Raw genomic sequence first — 18,878 nt, forward strand, 5'->3', positions numbered from 1 at the left:
CAACTGGGGCTCTTACTCTGAGGGTCCATGGCAGAACGCTAGAAATACAGCACAGTGCAGGGAGCCAGAACGGTAGCCATGGTCCCTAAGTTCAAAAACCAAGAGGGAAGGGAGGGGGAGAGGAAATGGAGGGAAAGGACGAGAAGGGAGAGAAGGCTGGAGCAAAGCAGTGCAGAGCACATCAGTGTGACGGAATGAGGAAGACACAGTGGGCAAAGAATCCGTGATAGAATCAAGTTAGGATGTTAGAAGAGGTGGATGGAGGCCATCAGAGAAATAGGATGAGAAGAAGTGCTGGGTAGGGCTGAATGGGGACAGTGGTTAATACACAGCAGCCACCCTGGAAAACAAAAATTAGAGATTATGAGAGATGGTGTATCTTTTCAGTCGATGGTGTATCTCTGAACTTCCAATATATATATTGGATATATTTTATATATATATATATAATATGATATATATATATCACAATAAGCTATAAGATACTTGTTATCCAATTTATCCTACCCATAGTTAGTGTTTAACTGACCAAGAAACATACACAGAATTGACCATACCTTACTCCACAAAGGAAGAAACAATAAATTCTAAATAGTACAAACCTTACTTTCTCTCTCTCTTTTCCTATTTTATTTTGTTTTATTTTATGGCACTGGAATGTAGACCCAGGTCATCTCCCGTGGTAGGATGTACATCCTCTCCCATGCTAGGCAAGCATTCCACTACTGAGCTGAAGCCCCAGCAAAACTTCATTCTTTGATCACAAGGCAGAAATAAAAATGACTGAAGTTCCAATTGCGAGCTGTGCAGTAGCTAAGAACACCTGTGCCACCAGGCCTGATGACTCCAGTTCGATACCCAGAGCCCACATGGTGCAAAGGATTCTTTGATCTCTATGTGTGCTCCATGGCATACAATGACATTCACATACTACAAATAGACAAATAACTCTCTGAATTAAAGAAAAATTTTAATTGAAAAAAACAAATATAAAATCTCCAAATAAATTGCTAGCAAACAGCACCTGTCAGCACATTAAATATCAAATCTCCATAGTCGTGTAGCTTTAAGATAATAACACAAGAACAGTTCATTATTAGAAATCTGTTACTACTCTCTAATTAGCATATTTAAATGGAAATATTTGGTGATAACTTCTAAGGATGCCCCCCTCCAAAGCCTTTGGACAAAAGATAATGATCATTTGACTACGAAAACAATGCTTTTTTTAGTAAAATAAGGTCAAATTAATATTTCTCTCCTTAATATGATAGTTTATCATTCTATGTCCATCATGAATGGGGAGAACAATCTCTGTAATATAATACTGAGCTCACATTCAAGAGGCCGTGAGTTAAATCCAGAGCACTGCATAAACCAGTTACGATGGCACATGTCTGTAATCCCGGCACTTAGGAGGGGAAAGAGTTTTAGGTTATCTTTGGCTATATAGCGAGTTCAAGAGGAGCCTGGTATCCACAATGCACTGTCTCAAAAAATAAAAAAAAAGAATGCCACATACAAAAGGTTTTCAGAGCCCTACTAGATATTCAAACGAACAGCCTCGATGCTTTAAAACGGTGTTTACATGACAACTAGGAAACAGAATGGGAATCCAGTGACTGCCCTCAGGGTAAACACAGCATCTCACAAACGAGGATGAAAGAGTTGTTGAGGCACAGCATGGGCATCAAAGCATCCATTCAGACTTGGCTCTGGGACCAATGCAAAGAGCAAGAAGCACACCAGTAGAATTTGAGGAAGGTATTTCCAAACCATGGATCTAATAAGCACTTAGTATCTAGAATATATAAAGACCATCTGCAATTCAACATCAAAAAGACAATCCACTTGAAAGACAGACTTAAGTATAGGACTTTCTGTAGACAGGACTCAAGTAAGACACAAATGAAAAGGTGCCCGATATCAAAATTAAATAAATGAAACTCCAAACCACAATGTTTGAGTTCTGAGCTCTGAGTTCCATTCAGAGACTTAGCCTCAATACATAAGGTAGAGAGCAGTTGGGAAAGTCTCCAGACATCAACTTCTGGTGTCCACACATTCATGGATACAAGTGAACACATATGTATAGGCAATCATATCACACAAACAAAAAATAAATAAATGAATAAGAGTCAAAAATTCTTACGCTGCTTCTGGTTCCTATAAAGTCTGGATTGCCCAGGGCCTCAGTATCTCATACCCAGTGGCACAGTCAACACCAAAAGCACAGAGAGCAAGTGCCAATGAGGATCTGGAGAATCAGAACTCACATCTGCTGTTGGTGGAATGGAAGATAGTACAAATATGAAAAATCCTTAAAAGATTAAAAATAAAACTAAAATGCCACATCCCACTCACAGAAACCAAAAGCAAGATCTTGAAGAATCATTTGCTCATCCATGTTCACAGCAGGATCATTAACAACAGCCAAGAGCAGGTGATCCAATGTGTACCAACAGATGCATAAGTAAAGACTGTGTGTGCATGTATGGAATATATTTAACCATGGAGAAGGAGCAGCCAGTCACATTCTATACGTACAGTCCTTAGGAACTTTGGGAGCATTGCACTACGACAAAACCTGTCACAGGATGAAAAGTGCTGTGTGGTTCACCTCTATGTAGTCTGTAAAGCAGTTAAATTTACTAAATCAGAGGCAAAAACTGTGACTGAAGTCTGGAAGATTATGAGTTGTTCAACTGATGTGACGATTCAGTCCGAAAGGTAGAGTAGCTCAGGAAAAATATTTTTTCATTGTTTCTGTGAAAAGTGGTAGTAGGATATGGTCATTAATTGAAATAAAATAAAACAGAATACCTTCTTAATACCTTATAAACTAAACAGGGATAAAAATACATACTGTCTTAGTGTTCTGTCACTATGAAGAGAGGCCATGACCACAGCAACTATTATAAAAAAAAAAAACATTTATTTGGGGTGGCTTGTAGTTCAGAAGTTTTGTCCATTGTCAGCAAGGTGTGAAGCATGGTCGAATGTAGGCAGACATGGTGCTGGAGAAGGAGCTGAGACTTCCACATCCAGACGGCGAGCAGCAAAAAGAGAGGGTCATATTAGGCATGGCTTCAACATCTGAAATCCTCGAAGTCCATCCCTAGTGACAGTCCTCCTCCAACAAGGCCACACCTACTCCAACAAGGCCACACCTCCTAGAAAGGCCACTCTCTGTGGACCTATGGGGGTCATTTTCATCCAAACCACTACACACAGTACAATATTTCAATGCTAAAGATGAAACATGAGGACTGGAGAGATGGCTTGGCATGTGTGTTATCCTCCAGTCTGATGGCCTGAGGACCTGAATTCCATTCCCCAAACCCACATAATAGAAGTTATCCTTTGACCTGCATACTAGAACTCTGATACCATGCACCCACATCTCCACATGTAAGAAATTAATTTATTTGTTAATTAATCAATGAACAGAATATAGGTAGGAAGGATCTTCTTAACTGTGTGAATGTTTTTAAATGGGTAAATAATCCAAAAACTGTAGAATAATTCAAACTTAGAACTGTCGCAGGACATTATCAGCCAAGTCTATAGACAGGAGGTGAAACAGCCCTCATTAGTGATATCTCCTTAATGACATTTGATTGGAAGAAACTGTAGAGAAATAGTCAAAGACTCCAGAAGAAAATGGGAAGGGCACATCAATAGGCCACTACAAAGAAAGCTATATGGTACAAAGAAAGCTACATGATACAAAGAAAGCTATATGGTACAAAGAAAGCTGTCTGGGTGCCAAGTGTATGAAAAGCTGTTCAGACTCACTCAAAATCAAAAATGCAAATCAGAATTATCCTGAGACATCACTTTTCACCTATCAGATTGGCCAGAGTCCAGAAGTTTAATTGCATACTCTTTTGGGAAGGCTACAGCGCTCTTGAAGATGGCTAGAATATTACTAGTTGGAGTGTAAATTGGTTCCGCCCTCTGAAGGGCAATTTGGCTGCATCTATCAAAATCTGAAATGGAAAATGTAGTAATCCCACTTGTGGGAATCAGTACCACAGATCTACTTGCACAAGTGTAAAATATCATCCATGGGTGTCTACAACATTGTCTAATGTTTGGAAATAGCTCAGATGTCTATCATTGGGATCCTTACTAAATACATTGTGTTGCATTTATAAAAGGAAATATGCAGCATTAAACATGAACATGTCCTCTATGCAGTGTGTGTGTGTGTGTGTGTGTGTGTGTGTGTGTGTGTGTGTCATGTGTCTCCTGAAGACTCTCCAATGTCTCTCTAGTGCTCTAAGAATAAAAGTCAAGGGTCTATGAAACTAGCTTACTGGGTAAAGAGCTTGCAACTCAACCACAAGGTCAGGAATTCGGATCTCCAAGATCCATGAGTAGATGGCAGGTGGGAGCAGAAGCCCACCTGGAATCAAAGTGCCCTAGAGTTAGGCAAGAGAGTCCCAGAGCAAACAGGCCAGCTAGACCACTGATCACAGAGCTATGGGTTCTGGGAAGAGACTCAATACACAAGGGAGAGAACAATCGGGGAAGAGTCCAGACACCAACCTGTCCTCAATACATACATCCTCACATACTATATACATATATATGCAAGCACACATGACACATGCATATACACATGCAAAAAGTTAAAAGAATAAAAGTCAAAGTTTACTTTTTTATTGATTTTTATTGAACTCTACATTTTTCTCTGCTTCCCTCCCTGCCTCTCTCTTCCTCTTCAACCTTCCCCCAAGGTCCCCATGCTCCCAATTTACTCAGAGAATCTTGTCTTTTCTACTTCCCATGTAGATTAGATCCATGTATGTCTCTCTTAGGGTCCTCATTGTTGTCTAGGTTCTCTGGGATTGTGATTTGTGGGCTGGTTTTCTTTGCTTTATGTTTAAAAACCACTTATGAGTGAGTACGTATGATAATTGTCTTTCTGGGTCTGGGTTACCTTACTCAAAATGATGTTTTCTAGCTCCATCCATTTGCCTGCAAAATTCAAAATATCATTATTTTTTCTGCTGTGTAGTGCTCCATTGTATAAATGTACACTTTCCTTATCTTTGGTCAAGGGGCAGTTAGGTTGTTTCCAGATTCTGGCTATGACAAACAATGCTATAATGAACATAGTTGACCATGTCCTTGTGGTACGATTGAGCATCCTTTGGATATATACCCAAAAGTATTAGTTCTTGAGGAAGGTTGTTTCCTAATTTTCTGAGAAATCGCCACACTGACATCCAAACGGGCTGTATCAGCTTGCATTTCCACCAGCAGCTCAGGAGTGTTCTCTTTACCCCACAACCTCTCCAGCATAAGTTGTCATCAGCCAAAATTTTCTTGCGCTAGCTTTCAGTTACAATACTATCTGGAGTGCACTGTCTGTCTGACTTCCAGTGGCATTCTGCTTCAAGTTTCCTGCTCCACCACGCTGGTCGCTCTGCTGGCCTCCACCTGTAGTCTACATACTACCCCTCAGACCTGTGCACTCCCTGACCCCTCCTTCACCAAACAGTCCCGAAGCTCACCTATGCACTGCCATCATGTCTTTGTTCAAAGGTCACTTTCTTGGGTAAGGGACACTCACCATGACACCATGACATCCCAAATCATAATCTCCCACATTCTAGTCCTCCTCATAATCTTGCTATACTTTTCTCAGATACTCCTATTATGCTTATATAATATATTATTCCCTTACAGATGTCTGTGCTGGCTAGTTTAATGTCAGCTTGACACAGGCTCAAGTCATTGGAGAGATGGGAACCTCAATTGAGAAGTACCTCTGTAAGATCAGGCTGTAGGCAAGCCTGTGGTTCTCAGCCTTTGTAATGTTGCATCACCTTTAATACAGCTCCTCATGTTGTGATGACCCCCAATGATAAAATTATTTTGCTACTACTTTATAAATATATTTTTTCTGCTGTTATGAGTCAATATGCAAATATCTGATATGTAAAATAGCTCATATTCGGCCCCCAAAACTGTCACAAAAACTGTCCCAACTCATGGCTTGAGAACCACTACCAGAAGGCACTTTCTTTTTTCTCTTTATGTATTCTTATCTCCTATAATCTATCCTGACCAAAGCTTCCTCTCCCTCCACTTCTCCCAGTTCCCACATACAACTCCCCTCACCCCCAGATCCACTGCTCCTCCTCCCAGGGATATCAACAGAACACAGTATAATAAGATGCAGTAAGAGCCTGGCAGTGGTGGTGCACACCTTTAATCCCAGCACTTGGGAGGCAGAGGAAGGCGGATCTCTGTGAGTTCAAGGACAGCCTGGTCTACAAGAGTGAGTTCCAGGGCAGGCTCCAAAACTACATAGAAACCTTGTCTCAAAAACAAAGAAACAAACAAAAAAGATGCACTCCCACTACTGGGAGTCCCATAAACACCCCAAGCTAGACAACATCAGCATCAACATCCAGAGGACCTAGTACAGACCCAGGCAAGCTCCATGACTGCTGTTTCAGTCTCTGAGTCCCCATGAGCCCTGCTTAGCTGATGCTGTGGACTGGGTTCTTCTGGTGTCTTGGAGCCCTCTGGCTCCTACAGTTCTTCCTCTCCCTCTTCTGTGATGTTCCCCAGCTCCATTTGTTATTCTTTCAGCCTAGTGTTTGTCTGTGGGTCTCTGTATCTGCTCCCATTAGCTGCTGGAGAAAGCCTCTCTGATGGCGATTGGGCTAGGTGTCCTTAGAAATCATTTCATGGCTTTGTTGTTGTTTTGCTGTTCTTGGTTTTGTTGTTGTTGTTGTTGTTGTTTAGCTGTGTCTAATTCTATCCTAGGTCTCTAGGCCATCCAGGCAGTGTGGAGCTTGGGTTCCCTGTCCTAGTGTGGGCCTCAAGTTAGACCAGTCACTGATTGGCCACTCCCACAAGCTCTGAGCCACCATAGCCCCAGCACTTCTTGTAGGCAGGGCAGGTTGTAGGTCGAAGGGTTAATGGCTGGGTTGGTGTTCCAGTCCCACCACTAGAAGCCTTATCTGATTACAGAAGATGTCTGGTTCAGTCTCCATATCCCCCATCACAGAAGATGGCTGGTTCAGGTTCTGTATCCTCCATTACTAGAAGTCCTCACTTGTGTCTCCCTCACAGGGTCCAGGGAGTTTCCACATTACCCCCAATGCTCCCCAGTTCCAGTAGTCTCTCCTTCCACCCCTCCTTCCACCACCTGATTGCCTCTATTCCCATCCCTCCCACACCCAGCCCACATGCAAAATCGTTATATTTCCCTTCCCAGAGAGATTCCGCCCATAGCCCTCCTTGTTACCTTTGGATCTGTGGATCGTAGCATGGAGATATGTTACTTAATAGCTAATATCCACTTACACATGAGTACATACCATGTTTATCTTTCTGAGTCTGAGTTGCTTCACTCAGGATGATTTTTTCTAATTTCATCTGTCTGGTAGAGCATTTTCTTAATTAGTGATAGGTGAGGGAGAAATCAGTCCATTGTGGGTAATGCCATCCCTGGGCTAGCAGTCCTAGAAAGCACGCTGAGTAAGTCATAAAAGCGAGCCAGTAAGCATGATTCCTCCACGGCCTCTGCCTCAGTTCCTGCCTCTGGGTCCCTGCTCTGTTTGAGTTCCTGTACTGAGTTCCTTAATTGATGGACAGCAATATGGAAGTGTAAGTAGAATAAACCATTTCCTCTCCAAATTGTGATGCTTCTTCACAGCCGCAGTGATCCTAGTGAAGACAATGTTTATCATCTGCTTAAGGCCCCTCCCCCGGATACAGATGCCATAGAGGGAAAAAAGCCAATTTCTCTAATTCCATGTCACTAACATATACAGAAGTAGGTGGGTACTAGATGCTGAACAGGGTTTATTTTTAACTGAATGGGGGGAGGAAGCATATAATAGAAAAGGACATAAAGTAGAAAGGTGGGATAAAGTCCAGTAATAGTTCCTAATATTTTATTTTCAGAAGATAAAGGAAAGTGTTTTCTTTATCCATCTACTTAAAGAAATCAGGACGCCTACAGGGAAAACGAATGTCACCATTAAACTGTGGAAGGGTACAGGCAAAAGTATAATGCATTTGTTTTTGTTTAAATTATATTAACTGCTGCTTATTCAAAAGCAGTTTTTTCAGTCTTTGAAGACAGGGTCTCTGTGTAGTCCTGCCTGCTCTAGAACTTGCTATGTGATTAGGCTGCCTTGAACCCACAGAGATCCACCTGCCTCTGCCTCCTGGGTGTTGGACTAACCGTGCGCTTCCCCTGCTGTTTATTCATTTCCTTCTGTAAGAAGAAGCCATTATCTTAGCAGTAGCTGTAAGGAGAACTCAGGAGTTTGTGGTTTGAGCAAGCGCCCCGCCCCTCTGGCCATTCCTGGGTGCTCCTTGAATCACACAGGAAGAAATTTGTCATCCTCCCTCCCCTGGTCTGGGAAACTCTGAAGAAGGTTTAGCAGTGACAAGACTTGCAATTGAAGCTTAAAAAAATCAGCTGATTGTAGAGAGCAAGGGCAGGGCTTCCATGAATATTGGGCACCTGATAGCTGAACCCAAAGGGTAGCTCCTTGGGTCCAGAAAATGGGGAATCGATTCCATCCAACTTTTGTTCTCATCCATGCTCACACAAGGGAGCCCAGAAAGGCCCCCATCTTTGAGACAGCATTTCCGAAGCCTAAAATGTTTGCCTTTTCAGCAAGTGTGGACTCGGGGGCTGCTCAAGTTTCTCTACTTAGGGGAACCACATGCCAGGATCCCTTTGTTTTAGCCTGTGCCTTCAGTCAGCAGAATGCCTTCCGACTCACAGAAGAAAGGCTCTTCTCCCAACCCCTCCCAGAGATGAGAGAGGAACAAGTGAAATTCAAAACTCCTCTCTTCCCTCTGCTGCCTTTCAGAGGAACAACATTTGACTCTGTAACCCCAGGAAAACTGACACACAGAGACAAAAAGTAAAAAGATGTGCAAGAAGAGACTGGACTTGCCAAACCCAGAAATCTTCCCTTTGGAAGCAACCTCAACCTTATTAGCTCGGCAATGATTCCCAAAGGAAGGGGAAAATTTAATAAGGAAGGGGGAAATATCCAATATTTCATGAGCCATCCCTTCCTCAGGATAATAAATGTGAGCTAGAGATGGACCAGCGCTCTTTCAATGTGTTTACTTCCAAACATGACTCTTGTTATCTCTGGTTGGACCTCTCAGGATGACTCTATTTTTGGAGCCCATGCTCTGATAAGGCTCCTAATTGACTTCAAGAATCTGTCATGCCTTTGACATTTTATGGACTCTACTTAAATTAATAGCTTCATTGGTCCCTCATGGGTTTCTTCTCCAAATTACCACATCCAATCCTGGGTTTCTGTGTCTCAGGCAGGCTAATTCTGGAATGTGAAGATGGGAAATACAGCCTGTGGTGAGGTCAGCTCTTCCAGTGTCTTAAGTCAGGTCTGCCAGGGGGTGATAGCTGGCAGGTAGGAAAGTTTTAAGAGGTTGGTCGAGTTTTCCTATTGCTTCTCAGTCATGCCCATCTGGGCAGTGACTGAATCACTGTGACAAGATGCAGTAGGGCAGGGCTGCAGGAGAACGGCACATGTCCACTCAGTGAATCCCGACTTGGATGCTGAGGGAAAGAGTTGATTAATGGCAGGCTTGTTCAACATCAAAAAAGAACAAAGACCAGATTTATGCTCCGCATTCCCTTTCATAAGGGCTCCCTGTGTGACATGGTGATTAATTTATGGACTGGCAGGAGAGATTTAACTTAGGAGGAGGGACACACACACGGGATCGTCATGGAAGGGGATATAAAGGAGGTGAAGGTGAGAGCTGGTGTCACCTAATTGCTCTCCCAAGTGTGTAAAGACACGCCATCCTTGTGAAATGAGCTGAGGTGTCTAGGTACGGCTTCAAGCTGAGGCTGACCTGGCCAGTGGCTTCCGAACTTCTCTGTGTCTGGACTAGTTTGTCACTTCTGTGGTGGGTGGTTGTGATCCTCCCACCCCGGGCTAAACAAAAGCCTTGGGACGTGTAAGCAGGGCAGGAGAGAGGGGCGTTATTTCTGGACATTAACAACATTCCTGCCCAGGACACACCCTCGCCCTCTCCCCCTCCCCAGCAGCGGTTGGATACTTTTCTACCTCTCTCTCTTCCTCTCGCTCACTCGCTCACACCCGGCGCACACGCGCCCCTCTGCAGACGCGGTGCACTCGCGCGGCTGCAGTCCAGCTGCCTGGCTCGGACGGCGGGACTGGGGAGACCACGTTCTCACTGCGTCTCCACCACAGGCTGCTAGGAGCCCAGCACTAGGCGACCCCGCTGCCAGTGCATTCCCCTGCTCCGCGATTTCAAGCCCTCAAATTGCACGCGGAGAGCGGGCGGGATCCGAAGGAGCCCAGAGGAGCTGCTTCGGCGGGTGTGCACAGCGTGTTCGGTGCCCTGCTGGTAAGTGGCAGCGTTCGATCAGTGCAGAGCCGCGGGGTTGCACAAAGTCCCCCCGATCTTTTAAAACCCTTACAGAGAGCAGGCAAGAGGGGTCCTACTCCACCAGACTTCTCTGTTGTTAGGGTTGGGTGGGGGAGGGGAGAAGGGCGTGAGGTTACATCTCTGCCCTCTTTGTCCACCCCCACCCCGGTTTTAACGTGCTACTTTCTTCCACTGCACGCCGCTGAGCAAAACTTTGGGATGGGTTTTCATCTAATTTCTCATCTGCGGCACCCCTGGCTGCACTAGAAGGAAACTTTGACAAGGCGAGCCGCTTCTGACAGGCTGAACCACTCTGCGGCTGAATGAGTTCTAGCTGGAATCGCTTTATCTCGGGGAAAGTTTGAGGTTGATCTTTTTGTTTGGAGAGTTTTTATTGTTGTTTTTCCGGTTCTTTTTTTCTTTTTCCTCTTAGAAAACTCGGGCGGTTCTCACCTCCGCTGCCCTTCAGTGTCCTATAAGTTGTTTGTTTTCTTGGGTCTCGCTCGATTGCAGTCCTTTGTCTAACAAAATCTACAGCTCCCCTTTTCTCTTGGAAGCCCTTTGGACGGAGTCCCTCTCTCATTAGTTAGCATGCAGTTGGCTGTGGTTCTAGGAACAAGTGGCAGGCAGAATACAATAGCGAGGAGTGCATTCCTGATGACTTCTCTACCATGGAAAGACTGGGAGCAGAAGACTGGACTCCCCCATATCCCGCTCCCCCCCCCACCCGCGCCCCCATCTGATGCATTACTTGACAAGGATTCCGTTTGGGGGGAGTTCTGGAAATGACCGATTCTAGAAGCAACCAGTATTTCTTTGGGGGAGATGTCCCATAATCTGCCTACACCAAAAGCCTATATTCAGACTCTGGCGCTTGATGAGCCAAATTCAGAAGTCACCTCAAGGTTCCCTGACTAGTGGTAGGCTTCCAATGAAGGGAAGGGTAGTAGTGTGTTGTGCCGAAGGCAGCAAGGGGGAGGGCCATCTGAGAAAGGGGCTGTTCTCCAGGGATAGCTGGTTTTTTTTACTCCTCCTCTTCTATGATTGACAGAATCATCAGGATACTGGAATGTAGCTTAACATCCTAGCAAGTTCACGTGGAATTCCTAACCACAGGATGAAAACGGACTTTGAATAGCCCTTCTTAACACTTCCAAGTAGAGCTGAGCTAAATGTATGTTTATTTCTGCTGCTGATAAATCCATGGGAAATCTCTGCTGAACCCAGCAATTAAAGAGAGAGAGAGAGAGAGTCCTAGGCTTATAACAGTACAAGTAATAGCAAACAGGTTATTTTCAGTAGCCTGGGAGTCTTGCATTTTCTCCCAACCATTGTTTTAGAGCTTACAGAAAGATATGCCCAGCATGCATTTGGGCTGTTCCCACCCCCAGCTGAAATGAACAGTTATCCCCAGTGTATCTGATGAAAAAGACTGTTGCCACACACACATTACCGGGATGTAAAATAACATGTCTCAGAAAAGATTATAGCTAGCAGACATAGATGTCTATAGTTGCTGTACAATTTTTTTTTCTTTGTCGCCTAAGGTATGAGACCTACTTTGAACATTACAGTGTTTATATTTGCACCTTGATATTTTTGTTTAATGATTTTGCTGAGTCCCATGCTCCTTTCGCTACAAATCTCCTTTTATTAGAATCAGCAGTGGCGATTCTAGAGGGCTAAAGCTGGAAAGTTTGGGGTCCATTTAGACATATCCTTCTTGTCTCCAGCTCTTCGGGGCCTCCTTTTAAATGCTCACTCTAGCACTTGCTGTAAGATGATCGCTGGGCGCTCTAAAATAGCGCTTTTATTTGGAACATGTTTTCCCCTCAAGCCTTCGTCAGGCTTTGCCAATGAGTGTTGGACTTAGTTTCCCAGAGGTGCCTACAGGCACACCCAACGCATTCACCATCCCTTCAAAGACTGTATACTTAACTCTTGGGAGAGTTCCTTTAAAAAATAAAAATAAACAAACAAAAGATCCAGTTGCTCTTGCAAAACAAAAGGCTGGATCCTCAGACGTGACAGCAGATGGCAGTCGCAGGAGTTTTGTTTGTGCCTGGGACAGCTTAGCTAGGTGTCTCGTCAATTAATCATGAATTGAATAATTGATTTCTAGCACCTTGGGCCTCTCTTAACCCCTCAACCACACCTACAAGGACAGACACTGCAGGGGGTCTAGCTCTCCTGGAAATTCGGTCAAGGATTACCAGGCGACTTCACAGTTTCACATGCTCTGTGATACCTGGACATGACTTCAGGCTCTCCTGGCTGGCCCATCTCCAGGACGGCCTCAGTGGGTGACCTTCCCATTCGCTGGTCAGCTCTGAAACTGGTGGGACTGATGGATACAATGGGTTTCTGTAAATGTAATTAAATGTGCCTTTGCCTGCCTGCCTGCGGTATTTGTGAGTGTTTTCTCAAGGAAAACTGTTCTTGGGCTTTGCCCACCGTGGTTTGTGTCGTGTTGCGCTGCCTGCCGTTCTGCAGCCCTTGCAGTTGTGTGTGTGTGTTTTCTGGAATGATTGAGCCATGATGTCATGTGCTATCTCGGTGCAGAACTTTCAAGGCTCTTGCTGGGGTCTGTGCGCCTGGGGGGCAGGGGTGGGGTGGAAGCTCCCTCTGAGCGCTCTTGGTAGCGACTCCCGGTCTGCTCCGGCACATTCCATTGCCTGGAGACCAAAGCCACCAAATGATTTGCGGTCAGAGTGATTTGGGACTGGTTAGAGATGATTTAAAAGGAAGGTTATGGGCACATGAAGTGTAGGGTAAGAAAATATATTTTACTACTTTATTGAGACCACATGGCTCCAACTTCAACTTCTTTTTAACATGGAAACTGTTGAGTGAACTGGCTCGCAGTGGTCCCTCCCCCGTTTCATTTTTTTTTTTTTATGGCTTATGGCAAAAAGCAGTCCTCCCTATTTATCGTAAGCTTGACCCTCCTCTTTCTGGAAATTTAAAAAAACTTTTCAATGCTCAAGAAAATGGTGGGAAATGGATCGCATGATCATGGGTGAATCTCAATTAGTTGAAGAAGGATGTCCAACGCCGAACTGAGGAGAGCATCAGCGACACAAGAAACAAGTGCCAGCCTGAACAAAGGGTCACAAAATGTCAATTTGGGGGGTACATGATACTTGATAAGTGGAAGAAATGGTTTAGGGTAACCTCCTGAGGTTTCAGTATATCCTGTGATTGGTAACGGAGTCAAACAAAGCGTACAATCTTTCCTAATGCACAGATAATGGTGAATGAGCTCAGAGTCCAGTGTGCTCTTCTCGTTAGTGGTCTTTGGAAACACACGACCATGCTTTGTGTCCATGCTTTGCTTGTGAGACCAATCTACCACCACCTTCTACCTAAGCAGATCACTGTAGGTTGGCACCGTCAACCTTCTCTCGCCACCAAACAAGTCAGCAAATCTCTGTCTGTTATTGCTTCATTCTGTGGCTTACACCCATCCTATCGCAACCTGGGAGTCCAAAGGCTACTCAAAAGCCATCTCTCAAGTTCCGGTCTGATGTTATGGATCTGCTTAGAGAAGCTATGCTGCCTGGGAAGTTGGCTCCAGAACATGACCCGACTGCTAGCCGCTGTCAGCTTGGCATCCGAGAGCCATCACTATAATATTATGGAAGGGTGCTTGCGATGTCGCTAACAAGACATCGTAGTGGAGGCTCTGCAGCTCTGCAGTCCATCAAAGTCCATCTGAATTCCCACGACTGGAACCTGTGTGCATCCAAGAGGCGCAAAAGAAGCAAAGGAAGCATGTGGAGGTCAGACGAGTGTGCTGGCTTCTGAGAAAACCTACCCACAGAAGAGGGTGGCTGAGGAGACAGCACAGGATGATGGAAATCAAATGGCCCTGGAAAGGACGATGCTGGTTTTGTTTGTAACCTTGGAGAAATCAAATAAAAATGCAACACGTGGGGCAGACTGTGTTCTGTCATTTTATTGTGTTCTTCGTAGATGTTGTATCCTCAGGCTGACACTGGACAGTAAACAAAATAGGTAACTCTAGTTATGGGGGTTCCTGATGTTTTCAAGGTCGCACGGCAAGCCTGTGTTGGAATTTGATCCCAAATTCATAACTTTTAAAACTTCAAATCCCATCTTCTTTTTTTCCCACTGTAGCAGGCAGCCCCCACAACTCTTAACCTCTATGGCCCTCACTCTCCTCCTTTGCAAAAATGAGACATTTGGCTCAGAATAGGGTAGACCATTCCAAGTTCAAATTCTGTGTCTGATGAATCACTGGCTGGAAAGGACTTTAAGAAATCACTTAGTCATATTCCTCGCTTTCCAGCAGGACTCTATTTTGAAAGGAAAATACAGATTCATTTCTTACATCCCAAAGGCAGAGAGGGGGCTGACCCAGGCAGGGTCTGAGCACACACTGAGGTGAGAATGGGAGAGAGAAATGAGAAATTTCAGTGCTCAGTGGGACCTCTGGGCTTGCATGCTTTGAAGTCTGGGTCTTGCCTTAATAGAAATGGATGGTGAGGGGTTAAGGAGTGGCTCAGCTGGTAGAATGCTTACCCTAACATGCCTGAAGCCCTGGGCACTGCTTGAACCAGGTGTGGTGTATACGCCCATAATCTTAGCATTTAGGGGGTGGAAGAAGGTCAGAAATCCAAGGTCATCCTCGGCTCTATGGAGAATTCAAGACCAGCCTGGGATGCACACGTCACAGTCTTAAAAATAATAATAATAATTAGCACTGTGTCAAGATTTACAGTAAAAGTGTCACTAGCCCACTTTACTGGATAGGAAGGAATGGTCTTAAGAGATAAGAGGAAGAGTTAGGAGCCATACTATTACTTGGGGCTCCTGGAGGAGGCAATGAAACAGCAGTGGGAACCTTGCTATTTAAAGAAGCAAGCCTAACCCTCTTTATCTGGAGGGAGTGGCCAGCAGACGACCGCACTCCCCTGTCTCTTGGTTGGTTTGTGGGTGGTACAGGCACAGTGAGAATGAGAAGGGACTCCATTCTAGGCTGCTGCCTACGAGCAGAGTAGTGGAGAACCTTAAATTTTCTCCTTTGTCTCCCAGCACCATTTTGGTGGCAAAATCACCCGCTAGATTACTCCAACCGCTTTGGAAAATGACCAGCAATCAGACTTAGCCTCACCTTGCTCAGCTACCTTGGCAAAAAATTTTTAAAAGATTAATCGCTTGTCCATGTTCTTCCTGTTTCATTTCCAGGAAGTTGATGTTGTAACCAAGACAGTGACTTTGGGGAGAGGTGTGAGGAACTATTACAGCTCTTCAGCTCACTTAGCTCAGGCTCAACTGCTTGCCTGCAAAATGGACCAACTGTGCCCATGCAAATGTGTGATATTCCTTACAAATTAACCCTGGAACACAGGTCAGTGGGCTGTGTAAAAATTAGTTTGCATCATTAGGAACAGTCCAGATTCAGGCCCTTCCTTTAAACTGTGAAATCACTGATAATCTCCTCTTACTTTGTCTCAATCGCATTTGCAGCCAGAGCTCAGTTTTCTTCATGTTTGCTAGGGGTCAGGCACCTAAGCTGTTTTAATCTTCAAAAAAAACGTTTTACGGTTGTAGGAGTAGATGTCTCCATTTTAGTATCCTGAGTGAGAACCTGTGTTCCTGCTCATGGGCTGCTGTTTCTCATTGTGTTGCACACGGAGTAAAGATTAACAAGGTCTCCTGAACTTCTTTCAAAAGCTCCTCCATACTAATGACATCATCTTGAAGGTAAGACTTCAACACATGAGCTCGGCAGCCACACCAACACACACACCCATCAGTGTGTTCTGGAATGAACCCACAATCTCTCCTATCCCCGTCCTCACCCTCATGCTACACTCATTCCTAGCTGGCTTCCTGGGGTCCCTCCCGCTCCACTCCGGCTCCCACATCCCTGTCTCTGGAATAGCCTGCAATCTCTCTTTTGCCTCTCTCAAAGACAGATACTCCTTCATAAGACCTTGTAGCTCTCTGCAATTTACCCACCTCGTGACATCAACCCATCAAACGGGTGTCATATTATTTATGGCATATTGGAATCAGTGCCAAAACCCCCAGCACATTTATTATTTTCTTTGCAGTGGTCAGACAACTTTGGCAGGTTTACTACAGCTGCCATGCTGCTCTCCCTTGGCACAGAACATGAATGTGCAGAATTGTGAAAGACTGTGAATTCACCTGGTCAGTTGTATTCATTTCACACCCGAGGAAACTGACTTACAGGAAAGCTGATTCCTAGCCCCAAACCACAACTCCGTCTCAGACCAGGGGTAGGTTCCACATCCAGTTGCCATTGCTTTTCAAATAATCCCAATCTATCTTTTTTCTTTTCCTCGATCTCCATACTCTGGTCTGATAAGCCCCTGCTAGAGTTTGCATCTAGAATATTCATCACTAGCTTGAATTTTGAAGACTTGGTCCCCGACATGTGGCACTGTTTTAAAGACACCAAGAGCCTTTAAACTATGTAGGGTACCTGGTAGAAGGGAGTCCCTGGAAGGTTCTGCTTACTCCTGGTCACAACCCCACCACTTTACATCCTGGCCCACCAACATGTGAGCAGCAACTCTATTCCTCCTGCCTCGGCAGGATCTGCTGTGCACCACCTCCCACTACAATGGACAGAAACCACAAGTCAAAATCAATCTTCACTCTCATTTGTTGTGTCTAATACATATTTGGGTTTCAACAATGCAAACATTGAATGCAGATTATTTGACAAGCTTTTGGAAAGGTGTCTTTCTCTCTTTGTATGAGCAAAATCAGAGGACAGGTTTGAGGAGAAAGATTTTTGTTTTGTTTCACATGTAACCCTTCTGCTAGACGTAAGCATGGTTCTTCCTCAAGAACATCTGGTGATTGTCAACTTTAACTCCTGGGATGGAAGAGTCCGGTCACCGTAGCTTTCTTCTCTTTAGGTTAAATAACCCCGGCTCCTTTTGCTTTCCAATTGTGTTCCTTCTCCAGGATGTTCATCATCTTTATTTCTATCTGTTGAACTAAGTCCAAGGAGTTCTCAAACTGTGAAGTCCTGCACTGGACAAAGAAGGCCCATAAAGGTATTACAAAGTGACAATGACCTCACGGTTTCCTCACACTGTGCTTTTTCAGTCAGGGCAGCCAATGCTCACATTCGTGTCTGGTTCTGGCCGGACTTCGTGGGCTCGTTTTCAGCTTCTTATCCTCGTTTGGCGAGACACTGCTTATGTGTTCGTGATAATGCTCATTTCCTTCAGGATCACCGAGAACTGTTCCTCCCGAGCTGTTTTTTCCTTTGTCTCCCACCGTTTCTGTAATTCATCAACTCAGTGGGGATTCTAATATGACTCGATTTGCCCTTCCATGTCTTAATTGTTAACAACAGCTACTGTCCTACACAGTGTATCCATTTGCTCCTAATGAAAGCAGACCCCAGAGACTTGCAGCCCGTGACAGTTCTTCCCTTATTGATCCAGTATGTGAAAAGCAAGTTGGCCCATCTCCCATTACCAGGCCTTCCAACTGTCTATCAAACAAGGTTAGAGACTCTTAGCAGAGAAATAGACCACCAAAGAGCCATGCAGGAAAGGCATAGTTAGAAGCCATAACATAGGTAAGTTTAAAATCATATACTTATCAGGTCTATCTTGGGTAGATGGCAGAAGTTTGCAGGATTCCACGGTGGCCCAGAAACATAATTGCAAACATTTGCACTTACAAATGGCATTTACCTTTCTTCTCCTCAACAATCCATGCACAGAAATTTACTGTCTCCAGGTTTGAGGTGAAGAATTCAAGGTGCATGAAGTAAAGTGACTCTCAAGACTACACAAAGACAATTCAAGTGCGCTGTCATTAAATTCCTAATACTTTCCTGGATTCCCATTTTCTAAAATTTTGGAAACTCAAAATACAAACAACTGCCCCCCCCCCCCAAAACACCCAATACCCAACAAGCGGGATACTTACCAATAATCCAGATTCTAGGGCCAATTCTTCAAGACACACTGATCTATTGGCCTGAGTTGAACTCTGAAATATACAGTTCATTTTATTTTATCTCTCTTTTTGCAAAGTAATGGGTGCAGCTTTTTTAACCAGTATTTGAAAAGGTCTCTCTCTCTCTCTCTCTCTCTCTCTCTCTCTCTCTCTTCACATGAGCCCAGGCCTGCCTCAAGGTTGCTATGTAGCTAAGAATGACCTTGAACTTCTAAACCTTCGATTTTCCAGAGTGGTGGGTACATTATAGGAATGTACTGCCATGCAATATTATGCAATGTTGTGGATCAAACCCAATGTTTCCTACATCCTAGGCAAGCACTCTACCAAGTTAGCTTATTTAGCCTGGAGCAGCATCTCAGCTTGAATCTGCATTTTGTCAAGATCTTTAGAGAGTCTAGAAGAGCCAGTACACATAATTGAGAATCCCTTTTCCAGACCATGCCCATTAAATACAACAGATGTGCCTTTGT

The 18,878-nt window shown here is 44.4% G+C and overlaps 1 protein-coding gene across 3 annotated transcripts in view; it reads left to right on the top strand.

The window, feature by feature from the left end:
- Positions 1 to 18,878, top strand: part of Palld (palladin, cytoskeletal associated protein) — a 374,662-nt gene that overhangs the window by 118,049 nt on the left and 237,735 nt on the right. Inside the window, exon 1 of one of the 3 annotated variants that reach the window (XM_087900787.1) lies at positions 10,167 to 10,404. The exons of the other annotated variants lie outside the window; for them this stretch is intronic. The gene's annotated coding sequence lies outside the window, so the exon portion shown is untranslated. Of the gene's footprint in view, positions 1 to 10,166; positions 10,405 to 18,878 lie in introns of those variants that run through there. 3 annotated transcript variants of the gene reach the window in all.

This window comes from Myodes glareolus, chromosome 23 (assembly GCF_982192425.1).
Source record: "Myodes glareolus chromosome 23, mMyoGla1.1, whole genome shotgun sequence".
NCBI lineage: Eukaryota > Metazoa > Chordata > Mammalia > Rodentia > Cricetidae > Myodes > Myodes glareolus.